This window comes from Microtus oregoni, unplaced genomic scaffold, assembly GCF_018167655.1.
Source record: "Microtus oregoni isolate MIOR12 unplaced genomic scaffold, Mior012 000109F_ref0000275, whole genome shotgun sequence".
NCBI lineage: Eukaryota > Metazoa > Chordata > Mammalia > Rodentia > Cricetidae > Microtus > Microtus oregoni.
In genome coordinates this window covers 2,845,910-2,859,271 of record NW_024544727.1, presented here as the reverse complement: position 1 = coordinate 2,859,271, position 13,362 = coordinate 2,845,910, and positions in this window count along the sequence as shown.

Below are 13,362 nucleotides of genomic sequence, written 5' to 3'. Positions count from 1 at the left end.
CTCATCCCATCCACTACTCTAAACCTCTACAGGCCAGGGGCTGGGCTTTGTTTGCCTTTCCTCAACTTCTCATTCCTATATAAACTTGCCATTTTGGCCTCAGAAACACAGAGCTCCTCCTGTCTCTGCCTCCCACGAGCTGGGATCAAAGGTGCATGCCACCACCATCCAGCTAATTAGATTTATTTGTTGTTGTTGTTTTGTTTTGCTTTGGTTTCTCAAGACAAGATTTCTCTGTGTAAGCTTTGGCTGTCCCAGAACTCACTCTGTAGACCAGGTTAGCCTGGAAGACACTGAGACGTGCCTGCAGCAGCAAGAACAGGTATGGAAGTGAGACAAAGGAGCATGTTGCTGCTGAGTAGAGTCAGTCTTCTGGCTGCCCAGAGGCTCAGGTTAACAACTAACCCACCTTGTATGCCACCACCTGCGCGGCTCACAGGCCTGGCCTGTGACACGGAGCCACAGCTACTGCTGATGTTTATGCTGCTCACCCTGTTGGGGAAGGAGAGCACAGGGTGTTGGTGCTACCCTCAGGCTGCAAGCATGATGGTCGTGTTCAAGGTACTGGCAGGGCATCTGGCACCAAGGGCAAGGTGATGCACAGCAGCCAGGAGCTCGACCGGGTCCTGCCCCCAGACATGCTGTCCAACTGTGTGTTCATCCTGACTCTGAACAACAAGACATCCTAGATGAAAAATAGTTAATTTTCTGATTAAGCTTCCCTGAAAGACTTCTGTGTTCCATGCTGCTGCTGGAGGCCATGTTGATTTTTGTAGTCTATGATGCCACCAAAGACCCTGTTAAGGTCCATAATCAGGGCTACCACAAGAGACCACGTTGATGTTCATGGTTCGTGCTGCCCTGCCACTGGAGAACATGTTGTCGTCAGTGATCCATACTGCTACCTGGGACCAGGTTGATGCCTGTGGTCTGGGCTGCCACCAGAAACCATTGAAAGTTCACGACTGGTTCTGACTCCAGCTGCTATGAGCAAGGAAGCTTCTTTTGCAGTTGTATCAATGACCACAGACTCATGACTGAGAGTGAGAGACATTGAAAACTTCTACTGTAAGAAGAAAGTAAACTGAAGCCATTTTGGACAGAACTTCCATTTTGAATAGGGGTCAAATAAAGTTTAAGTTCCCAAGACCTCCCCAGACCTCCCTGGGTAGCTGACATCCCTGACATCCTGGTTGACAAGTTGAGACACGAATGCTAGGCAAGTTGCCTAGCCACAACTGAGTAAACCAGCCAAAGAGGACAAGAAAAGTGTACCACAAGGAAACCTTCCTAGGTAAGTACCCTATTCCTGATACCTGATTGGTAAAAAAAAAAAATAAAGCTGTAACTTGGCACAGGTGTTTGTGGTTTTTCTGTTTAAATGCTTTCTGAAATGAACATCCTGAGACACAGTCAGCTCCCTAGTCTGTCTTGCCGCCCCTGACTGGTAAGTTTTTGCTGCCCAAATAAAGATCTTGTTTTGTGTGAATTCTTGTGCCTGCTTGGGTTGGTTGATTTGAAGCTTTGGACCCCAAAACACCATGAAAAAGCCCCCTCCTCACCAAAAAAAAAATATAGTCCAGATGGGAAGCTATTGAAGAGAGTCCTTAAAAACTATGATAAAGATTCTGAAGTACAACTCTTAACAGCTGATGGCTCCTGGCAGATTGAGAGGGGTGGAGAAATGGGGAAGGACTCAGTTTTCTTTAAGGGACTGGTCATTGGGAGTTTGACCATGCTCAAACGAGTACATGAGCAGCACAAATTAGACTTGGTTTTGTTTGTTTGCTTCTTTATTTGTTTGTTGTGGTTGATGCCAAGGAGGGAGGGTGGACCTGGAAGGAATGGGATGTGTGATCAGTGTATATCATATGAAATCCCCAAATAATTGATAAAAATATTATGTTGGGGGGAAAATGACAGCTGGAAAAAAGGTAATCTTAATTTTCTATAGCACGTTCTATGTGATTCAACTCTTGTTTAGGAAAATAGATGTTTTTAAATAGCAACCATGTGGCTCTCCTCCATCTTGGCTAATGGCCTCATGAGGATGGTAGCAACCATGTGACTGGTAACCACCTTTACTAAGTTTAAAAACAAAGTACATGTGCCGGATGGTGCTGGCACATGCCTTTAATCCCAGCACTTGGGAGACAGAAACAGACAGATTTCCAAGCTCAAGGCCAGCCTGGTCTACAAGGTGTGTTCCAGGACAGTCAGGGCTATGCAGAGAAACCCTATGTAGAAAAAAAAATCAGAACGTTCCCAGTCTTTCTATGGACTGTACTTATGGTTCGAAGTTTTATTTTGATGCTAAAGAATCTTCAGTTCAGATTTTTAAGACAAACTTAGTATGTATAAAAATCCTAATCTTATGGAAGCTACTAACTTGTAAATTCCTAAAGATATTTAAAATAAAATTATTTAATGTTCTCAGAACCACACTCATAGTCATGATAAGTACAAATGTAATTCATTTACAATGATAAGCTTTACTTAGCCTCTGTTTCATGTTTACGGTTAAGCCTAAAGCAAGTAACTTTAAAAAAATAAGTAAAGTTTTTTTGCTCTTGTACACTGTAAAGATTTGTCACTCATATTGATTTAATAAAATGCTGATTGACCAGTAGTCAGGCAGGAAGCATAGGCAGGGCAAGCAGATAAGGAGAACTCAGGGAAGAGAAAAAGCTTAGAATTATGGATAAATTTAAGTTATAAGAGCTAGTTAGTAATAAGCCTGAGCAATAGGCCAAATAGTTTATAATTAATACAAGCCACTGTGTGTCTATTTGGGACTGAATGGCCACAGGACTGGGAGGGACAGAAACTTCTGTCTACATCACTGCCTATTTCTGAGGTTAGTATCTCTGTCTCTCCCTCACTGTCTCTAACTTCTGTGCCTGTCTATCTCTCTCTCTGTGTTCCTCCCTCCTTCTTACCCCCCACCCCTTGCCTCTGTATACTTCCACACTGCAATTACCAGGACCATGAGCCTGGAACTTTCAAATATACATCCAAGGTAAAAATTTTCCCCTAAACTCCTATTTTTAAAAAAAAAATATTTATTTATTATGTATACAATATTCTGTCTGTTTGTATGCCTGCAGGCCAGAAGAGGGCACCAGACCCCATTACAGATGGTTGTGAGCCACCATGTGGTTGCTGGGAAATGAACTCATGACCTTTGGAAGAGCAGGCAATGCTCTTAACCACTGAGCCATCTCTCCAGCCCTCCCTTAAACTCCTTAACTTTACAATCTATCCCTATTCTATGTCTGTCCCAGCAAATTTCCAATTAACAGCAGACTCAAAACTGCTCGAAAACTGCCTGTGATGTACCAGCCCCAGATGTTCCTTCAGAACTTGCCTCCCAGAATGCTCCAAAGCAGCCTACACTTCACTAGCCTCAGATAGCCCTGTAACCTGGGCAATGTGAAAAAAAAGCCCTCATCTTGAACTCCTTTCTCGCTTCCCAGCCTCTGACCAATATTCTAACCTTCCTGGGCCACTGACAATGATCCCCTAATTTCAAGTAAGAAGCAGTTACAGAAGAGAATATATCACCCCTTATCATCAACAAATGTCAGGTCCTGAAGAAACTCATTATGAATGACTAACTATGGCGGCTATTAGCATACCAACGTGTCTGCTTGACCCAAGTTCATTCAGTACCTGTGGCTTCTTTCAGTTCTTCTCATCCCACCCCCTAACCTAAATCTCTCCAGCTCAGGGGCTTTGCTTCCCTCTCCCAACTTCCCTTCCCTATAGAAACATACATTTAAGCTACGCACTCTCTTGTTTCTTTACTCTTAGTCACCTTTCTTGCCCCCCCCCACCCCCCGCCATGGCCTAGTTCAGTCTGCTGGCCATGTTCAGCCTACTGCTTTCTCTCCCTGTTCTGAACTCTTCCAGATGCCTTTGATTGTACTCTCATATCTACAATAAAAGCCTTCTCAGCCATACCTAAGACCAGTCATGTCCTCATTTTCATTCAATTCTCAGTTGTGTGCACTCTCTCTCTCCTCTCTTTGCCTCCCAATTGTTGTCTCAACATGTAAACTCTTGACTATGGCTCTAGTGCCATGCCTGCCTGTCTGCTTCCAAGCTCCATCCTATGAAATTATAAGCAACTCAATTAAATATTTTATTTTATATTCCCTCATTGTGTGTCTTCACAGCAATGGAAAAATAACTAAGACAGCCATCATCACAGATTTAGCATGCCCTCTAAAATTCTACCAAAAGCGCATGTGCATGCCCTGTTCAAGAGAGAAAATGACCCAGTTTGTTTAGTAGGCGTCCTATGGCAGAATGGGGATGGGGACACAAATATATGTTATAATATTGGAGTCATTTCTAATGGTATAAGTCTTGGTTCCCCACAGGAGAAGGAGGAAGGCATCAAAACTGATAGGAATAAATTAGTTTAGTCTCGTTAATGGTAAAATACCTCAGTGGTCCTGATAAGGAGTTAGAATGCTAACAGAGCCTGATTAAAGTAAATTAGATTTTTTTGTGTGTTTTAGTGCATTTTGGTAGGATTAACACCAAGGGATTAGTCTACACTGAGAAGGGAAGAACAGAAACACAACAACTACAAAGGTAACAGTGAATACAGTGAGGAGATTAGAGAAAGTCATGAGTAAATGTGTATGCTCACATGGGTATAGCATGCTGAGGACACCCAAGCCCTCAGAACCATGGAACAATGAATAAAGCCATTATCTATATGGGACACACTCAAGAGAAATAGCAATGTTTTTCTTGGGAGTCAGAGTATGAGTGTTTACGGGTGATTTACCAGTGTATGCAAAGATTAGTAACTGAAGCTTCCTCCTCGGGGTGTTTATAGCCTAAGACTGCTTGCATATAGAGACCTATTGAGACAATTAACCCCTCCCAGGGTTAATTAATCCGGGTAAGTCTACTTCAATGATTTATTAAGATATAAAAGGGGGAAATACACTCACGAATACAGGATATGGTAAACCCAGTTGCAGAGTCCTTGGAAATCAGGGGACCCATCAAAGGCTGCTTCATACCACCTGACTCAGTCTCTACCACCTAGGAGAGAGAGCGACCCTCTCCCTCTTTCCTCTTAAGAGGTCACATTGTAGACTAGGAGCACCACCTCTATCAGGCCAAATAGCCCAAGGCCATGGGCAGAGCGAATACCCATTACACCTCCCTCTCTGCTATACCAAATAAACAATCTGAAGTTCCAGGTTATGGTGGTAGTGTAGCAGCATTAGAGAATTCCACCCAATCCCAACTCACTGTATGTGTATCAGTCCTTTCTTCATTGCCCTTTGCCAGAGTTCCAGGACCCGAGCTGCTCAAGATTTGGTAAATACAAAAGTATACAAAAGCAGGCTAGGGACGTCCCTGGAGGAAAGGTCAGGATGACACATCAAAGGATACCTGTTTGTCTTTCTAATACCAATGTTAGAGTCAGCTACGTTCTGTGTTTCCCATCAGTTTCAGTCAGTTTCTGTAGGGATCTTTTGTCAGTGGGTGCCCTCTTGGCTCAAGTATAGTGTGTTCAGCCTCTCTCAGCAGTGTACAATGTTGTCTTGATGGTGAGCAGAATTGAGTTTCTCTTCTCTCCAAGTGGCATTAGCTTGTCTAGCATCTGGCTAATTCAGGATGTTCTTCTGTACGCTGCAAATACGTGTCGTTTTTATTGGTTGATGAATAAAGCTCCTTTGTCCTATGACAGGGCAGAATATAGCTAGGTGGAAAAGGCAAACTGAATACATGGAGAAAGAAGGTGGAGTAAGGGAGATGCCAGCAACCACCAGAGAAGCAAGATGTGAGGTAACAAGCCACAAACCTCGTGGTAAAATATAAAATAATAAAAAATTGGTTAATATAAAAGTAAGAGCTACTTAGTAATAAGCCTGATGCATCAGTCAAACTTTTATAATTAATATAAGCCTCTAAGTGTTTATTCAGGAACTGGCGGGTGGGAGAGAAACCTCCAGTTACACCTGGCAGTCTATCCATTTGATCCCCCATTTCCATGATCCTACTAGGTATCCAGGAAGGTCAAAATTAAAAAGAAAATAATTGGGAAAAGAGGATCAGGACATGTGACTAAATGCTTGTGATGTTAGAAATTCTAGGGATGTAATGACCCCCTGAAGGTTCAAGGGCACCAGAAAGTTTGATAGGTGCTGTTATTTTGGTTTATGCCGTGTAGTGATTTAACCAAGACAGTAGTAAAGACATATAGTTATTGACATATATTTTGTTTTGATTTTTCAAGACTGGGTTTCTCTGTGTATCCCTGGCTGTCCTGGAACTCACTCTGTAGACCAGGCTGGCCTCAGACTCAGAGATCCGCCTGCCTCTGCCTCCTGAGTGCTGGGATGAAAGGTGTGTGCCTCCACTGCCCATCTGGTTATTGACATCTTAATGATGTCACAAAGCAAAATGGTGAGCAAACTGTATAGCTGTCTCCGTCTTGATGATGTCACCAGACAAGATGTCAACAAAGGAAAATGGTTACCTTTTGCTTTTGGTTACTTTTTGCTTATGATGAACTCAGCTCTATGATAAAAATGAGCCTATTCTCTATCAGGACACAAGTCCCTGGGAGATCCATGCGTCTTGTTGATTAAATATGCACAGTTATTCCCTTTTCTTTAAAAAGAAAAAGATGCTGAGTTATGTTAGAATGGAGATAGTGCCTATAACTTAGGCAAATAGGCTTGAAAAGTAAAGAAACAGGGAAAAAAAGTTCATGGTTTCAAACCAAGAAAGATGAGTTCATATGTCTTACCACAAATTTTAGTTGTGAAATCCAAGCAGTGTATATGGATCCTGTTTTGACTGCCCCTCAGTTCCTGGAAACAAGCTATTGCTGAGAAAGGGAACTCAGGAAAGCCAAAGGAATGGGAGAGCCGGGTGGTGGCAGAACATACCAACATAGTGCCAGCACTGGGGAGGCAGAAGCAGGTGGATCTTTGTGAGTTCTGGGCCGGCGCCAGCCAGAACTACACAGAGAGACCTTGGCTCAAAAAACCAAAAAAAAAAAAAGAAAGAAGGAAAAAAAAGAAGGAAGGGGGGAGGGAGGGAGGGAGGGAGGGAGGGAGGAAAAGAAAAAAAGAAAGGGAGGGAGGGAGAGAGGGAGGGAGGGAGAGAGAGGAAGAAAAGAAAGAAAGAAAGAAAAAGAAAGAAAAAAAGGAAAAGAGAAAGAAAAAGAGAAAAAGAAAGAGGGAGATGTATCTACCACCCATAGGTGGCGCTGTTGCTCTGGCAGCACGTGTATAAACTAGGAAAGAGGCCAATGGTTACATTGGCACCATTTTGTCCCACCTGAGAGAGATGAGTTGAAATCAGAAGGATCTGTGAATACTGAACAGGGTGGGGAAGTCTCCGGGCCTGCCAGAGGAGGTGCTTACTCCCTGTCTAGGAGAATAGCTCTTTCTACCTAAATTGTTTCCCATTTTGATTTTGTGAGAGTTAAACTATCAGTAAGTATCTCAACCCCTATTACCCCAGAATGGAGGTTTCTTGCCCTCTGATTTTCAGTCCATCTCCAATCAGTTCCCTCGTGAGACAGTGCTTCTTAGCAACAGGTTTATCAGAAGTCACCAAGGATACCTCCAGAGCTCTGGGTCAGGACTACACATTGGCTTTGTGACCGTGACACTTTTTCACTAGAGTAACTTGCCACTCTTTGTCTTTACTACCTGGTCTCCATGGTATCTTCTTGGTCCTTCCCACATTGCCAAGAAACTTTCTATCCTGGGATCCTTTCCAAGCTCCCAGATTGTTATAAAGAATAAATAATCTTAGTGTCTCTCAAAGGAGCCCATGAACAAGGCAAACGTAACCCAGCACGGTCATCTCTGTGCACCAGAGCCACGCCAGGCTAATGAGCTCTGTAAGAATCATCGAATATGAGTCTCTTCTATAAAACTCGTGTTTAGAAAAAGGAATTAAAAATCTTTATCTCGCCTACTTTGTAAGACTTTACGAAAATGTTTTCATTCTCCCCACCCAGCAAACCTTTGCTTACACAAAGGGGCACTGCTCCATTCTAGGAATTTGGTGACCTCGAACAGTGACCTTTTTCTCCCAGGAGCAGCGATCCCTTTCCCCTTTCTCCATTTCCTGGGCACCAGTTCTTTCCAGGCTAGCCAACTGAATAAACCTGTAAGTTCCAACTCCAGCCAATGGAGGGAGAAGAGACACAATCATCATCTAAGTTAGAATAAAAGTCAAACGCACCTCCCGATTCCTGTCCTGATGTGTGTTTACTCTCTCTGAATGCACCCTCTTGATCAGGAGTAAAGTCTGCGTTGTCCAGACTTCAGATAGAATGGCAGTCTCTCTCTTTGTGACCCAGAACTTATTTCTAAAAAGCACACACAGTCAAGATGGCCCGTGTCTTCCATCCCTAACATAGGTGCTGACTATGTCTCATCCCATAAACTGGAAGAGAGAAACTACATGTCTAATTTGACATGACTGGCTAATCAGTGTGACAGAGGAGACTCAAGCAATGTGTGTCTCTGTCAAGCTAACAACCAAGGGAGGATTTAAAAAAAGGTTTCTCATAAATATCATTGCCATTTAGAGATGTACATTAAGAAAATGACATCTTGCCACACCAATCAGAAGGGATAAAATTAAAAACAATTGCTCCTGTCGCCAAGGATGTCCACATGTTGCTGATGGGGTATGACAGTGTGTTGTCCTGGAAAACTGACAACCCCTTCTTGAACATACACTTACTACATGGTCCGTAACCATGTCCTAAAAGAATGAAAACTGCCAGGCTGTGGTGGTGCACACTTTTAATCCCAGCACTTGGGAGGCAGAGGCAGGCAGATCTTAGTGAGTTTGAGCCTGGTCTATAAAGCGAGTTCCAGGACAACCAGGGCTACATAGAGAAACCCTGTCTTGAAAAAACAAAGCAAAAATTAAAAAAAAGAAAAGAAAGAAAATTTACTTCCCACAAACCCCTGCATGGTGTTTATAGCAGTTTTATTTGTATGAACCTAAACCTGAAGACATTCACAGTGTCCTTTGATTGGGGCAATCACTGGAGATCATCATAGCATAAAAGTGAAGCAGTCATCCATATCTGCTATGATTTGAATGCTGCCTTGTACCAAACATCCCTGAAATGTTAGACAATGGAAGTGGAGTAAATGGTGGGGAAGGGATGGTGGCAGGGGAGGGAAGAGCGCCCTTCATGGTGGCAGAACCGTGTTTCTCAATTCACAAGTGAAGCCTGCTCTTAAACCTTCCTGAGAATGGAGGAGGTTTCATAGCAGGAGCTTGCAGCCAGGCTCTCCAATCCTTAGGCAGGAATCCACGATGGTGATGGGGAACGGAAAGTTGCTCTGATAAATACTCAGTTTGAAGTAAACTTACTTCTGAGGTGAGGGATCCTGGCACCAGGAAATCTGTTAAATACAGACTCTGAGTAGGGTGCCATCAGTATCTGTGAAAGGGGGAAAGTTACTGCAAAATACCGGGAACGGAGCAAAGAGGTTCTAACATTACCTTCTTACAGTGTTCTCCTGTATGGAGAGGTGACATAAAGCATATTGATGTCAAATCAGTTTCTGGGTCTTAATTGAACTCTGCAAGATTTGCCATCGTGGGGTCCATAGCTCAGCAAACATCCGAGGAGCTGTCTGATTCAACCGGTTTGACTTCTATCCTTCTCCCTACATTGATGTTGTTTGTAGGGTGGGATTATACGGCCCATATTCCCACTTTTATGGCAATCAGAATCTGAGCAACCTGGCAAGGCACAATTTGTACCTACCACACAGAAGGTGGTCGCCTAGCTTTTTGGTAGTGAGACAACCTAACATCCTAAACAAGCGGTCAGAATGCTAATGTCGTTCTGATCCTTCTATTGTAATTTAGAAGGTAGCCTGGGGAAGAGGATTTTTTCAGTCTACGTGACAAAATAGGCATAGATAGGAAGACTGGGACCTAAGTCATTCTCCCTGGTACCTAGGAAACAGAATGAACTACCCTCTCAGTTTACATTTTGATATAAAAGCTGTTTGGAGAATAAATGCGGGTGATTTTGAGGGTGTGAATTCAGGATTTCATGAAGGATCCCTGAAACTCTCTCCCAATATGGTCGTGTGAACTGTGCCTCAATTATTCCCACACCTCCACTCTGGTACGAGAAGTGATTTTTGTCGGAGCTGGTCCCCGACAGTTGTTTAGACAGAATTTATAGTCTTGGAATATATACCACATCGAAGAGAGGGACAGGCAAGGCTGGAGAGAAGGTTCAAGGATTAAGAGCATGGACTGCTCTTCTAGAGGACCAGACTTTGATTCCTAGTATATTCCTAGTATAGCAGTGGCTCACAATTGCTCAGAATTTCAGCTCCAGGGAATCTGAAGTCTCTGACCTCCTTGAGCACCTGAGCTCATGTGCACATCACATACACAGGCACACATGATAAAAATAACACGAGAACCTTTAAAAAGAAGGACATCCAAGGCAGACCTCCTGACAACTCTATGAACTCTTCTGAATGCTGCATAACTGCCCCAGCTGAGTGACCGGCCAGTTTGGCAGTTTTCTTGGGGGTCCTTGGAGACAGCAGCGAGCTCACTGTGTTATGTCATATCAGGAAGGGAGGTCCCTGGGGTAGGCATGCCCAGGCTTGCTGGCTCTGTGTATCTCACAAGAAACAATTATCCTCATGTTGTTCCCAGAGGCTTGTTCTTCCTGGTCCTCACTGAATCCTTGATCCTGTTTCCAGGACAAGGTTGTGTAGCTTCCTGGGAAGGTGCCTCAGGGTTGACCTGGTAGGCTGAAGCTGATGGTACCTAGGGCCCTATAGAGCACAAGGAGCCCTTGGCCCATCCCTAGCACTTCCCAACTATATGCAAGTCTGAAGCACCTTGTCCACCCCTGCCCCCCTCACCAGCAAAGCTCAGAAGCCCCACCACACACATGGGAGGAATGAACAGGTAAGAATCCTCAGTGTCTTTCCCAAACAGCTGGAGCTGAGGGAGGCTCAGTTAACAGGCTACATAATCCATGTAACAGAAGGAGGCCCTAATTGCTGTGTTTACCTTCCACCTTCTCTAACCAGGCCCTAGGCTGGTGGCTATACACTTGAACATCTTGTGTGGAATCCTTTGAGGGAGGGCACAGAAGGAAGCAGGCTAAGAAGGCTGAGATAACTAACAAGCCCTCCTCCTGCAGTCCAGACTGTCCTACAAACTACATATGCCACCAATTGGTAGCCAGCAGGGCTAGGTGGGGGTGAGAGCATCTCTAAATGGCACCTGCTTTGCAGATAGGGATAAGGGATACACCTCAGCCTCAGCCAGAGCTGAGTGGACTTGAGATAGATACGGTCTTTCTGGATAGATGCTGTATGTTACAAATAAGATAGACTGTACAAGATGAACAATTAGCACAGGTCTGGGAGGGAAGGGATTTGGGGCACTGTATAAAAGGGGGTGTCAGCCTTTTAGCCACTCTTTTTAGGGTCCATGAATCCCACTAACCCTCAAGGCCAACCAAAACAATCAGCATGACTAGCACCTCAGAGCTAGAGGAGCTTGGTCATACATACATGTCTCCGCTCCCATGAGAGTTGGCACAGTTGTTGTCAGCAAGGCTCAGCTGCCACTGGATGGCCTCACTCTCATGGTGGGTTGAGAGGATTGCTCATGGTTGCCTCTGGACTCCACTGGTTAGAGACAGGACTCTGCTCACCCAGCTTGTGCTATGGGGCCTACACAGGGCCTATCCTTCTCTTTGGCTTAAGATGGGCTTTGCACCCCAGTTGGAAACAGGCCATGGGGCAGAAGTCAGAACATCTGGGAGCAATGGATTCCTGAGCTGCCCTGCACGTGGCATCCCTCCCCAGCAGCTGTCCACCAAGACTAGGCCAACACTGTCAGTTACGTTGCTGTTCCAGTGTTACCCACTTGGAGTAAAGAAGAAATGGCAGATTTCCAGGAGGTTCTTAGGGTCTGAACATCGACCCCACCCACCCTCTACAACAAAAGAACATGGAGGTACCTGAGGGTTGGTGCCAAAGCTGTCTCAACCCCTGGGCCAAGTTGGCTTTGGAGGAAAAGTAGAAAGGGAACCTGTCACGGTCTCTTCTTATCTTCTTCTTTCAGAACACCAGTGATGTGGGATTCCTGTCTGTATGCTGTGAATATGTTTTATTACCAATAGTTAGTAAAGAAGTTGTTTTGGTTTATGGCAGGGCAGAATATAGCAAGGCGGGAAATGCAAGCAGAAATACAGGAGGAAAGAAGGCGGAGTCAGAGAGACACCTTGTAGCTACCCGATAAGCAAGATGTGAGGTAACAACCCACGAGCCTTGTGGTAGAATATAAAATAATAGAAATGGGTTGATTTAAGATATAAGAGAAGGCTAGGAATACGCCTGAGCCATTGACCAGACAGTGTTGTAATCAATATAGTTTCTGTGCGATTATTCAGGTCTGGGCAGCTGGGAAGCTAAAGCTCAATCTCCATTCGCACACCATCTCATACAGCCTCCAATTATGGCTTCCTGGCATCCCCAAACCTTATCAGCCTTCCAGAGCACAACCTCCAGACTTCTGGAGTCACATTTACCTCTTCTTATTGTTCATACAATACACTGCTGAGTGTGTTGGTGCGTGCCTATAATCTAGCACTTGGGAGACAAAGGCAGGGTCTGGAATTCAAGTTCGTCATCAACTACAAAGGGAGTTCTACACAAGAGTTCCAGTCACAAATGAAAACAAGGCATAGAAACGCATTCCTTTAATCCTAGTACTCTGGAGGCAGAGATAGGGAAATCTCTGTGAGTTCCAGGAAAACCAAGGCCACCTAGTGAGCATGCCAGCTCAAAAGACAAAACAAAACAAAATTCTACAATGTTCAAAGGAGGAGACTTCTTTAGTGCCTGCAGGGCTTTTCTGAGAGCACGAGGCTCTGCTCTGCCCTCAAGAACTCAAATCAGGCCAGCCAGTGGTGGCACACGTCTTTAATCCCAGCACTCCTGAGGCAGAGACAGGTGGAGAACACTTTGTGTACCATGATCGTTTTTTACCCCACCCCCACTCCAGACCTGGAAGTCCTGTTTTTTCTGTGACTTATGCAGGCCGTCCATCACTGATGTGTGTCACTCTGAAATATATAGATGGCTTGTGTTTGCTGTAATATAAGCTAGTGGTGTCACCGGCCTTTGGTGCTGAGAGGATGTGATTTAAATGAAATAAGTCATAAATATATTAAATAAATGTAAAACTTTTATAAAAATTAAGTGAAATTATTTGAAAAGATCAAGTGAAAGCAGGCTTGGTGGCACACACCTTTAATTCCAGCATTCAAGAGGCAGAGGCAGGTAGATT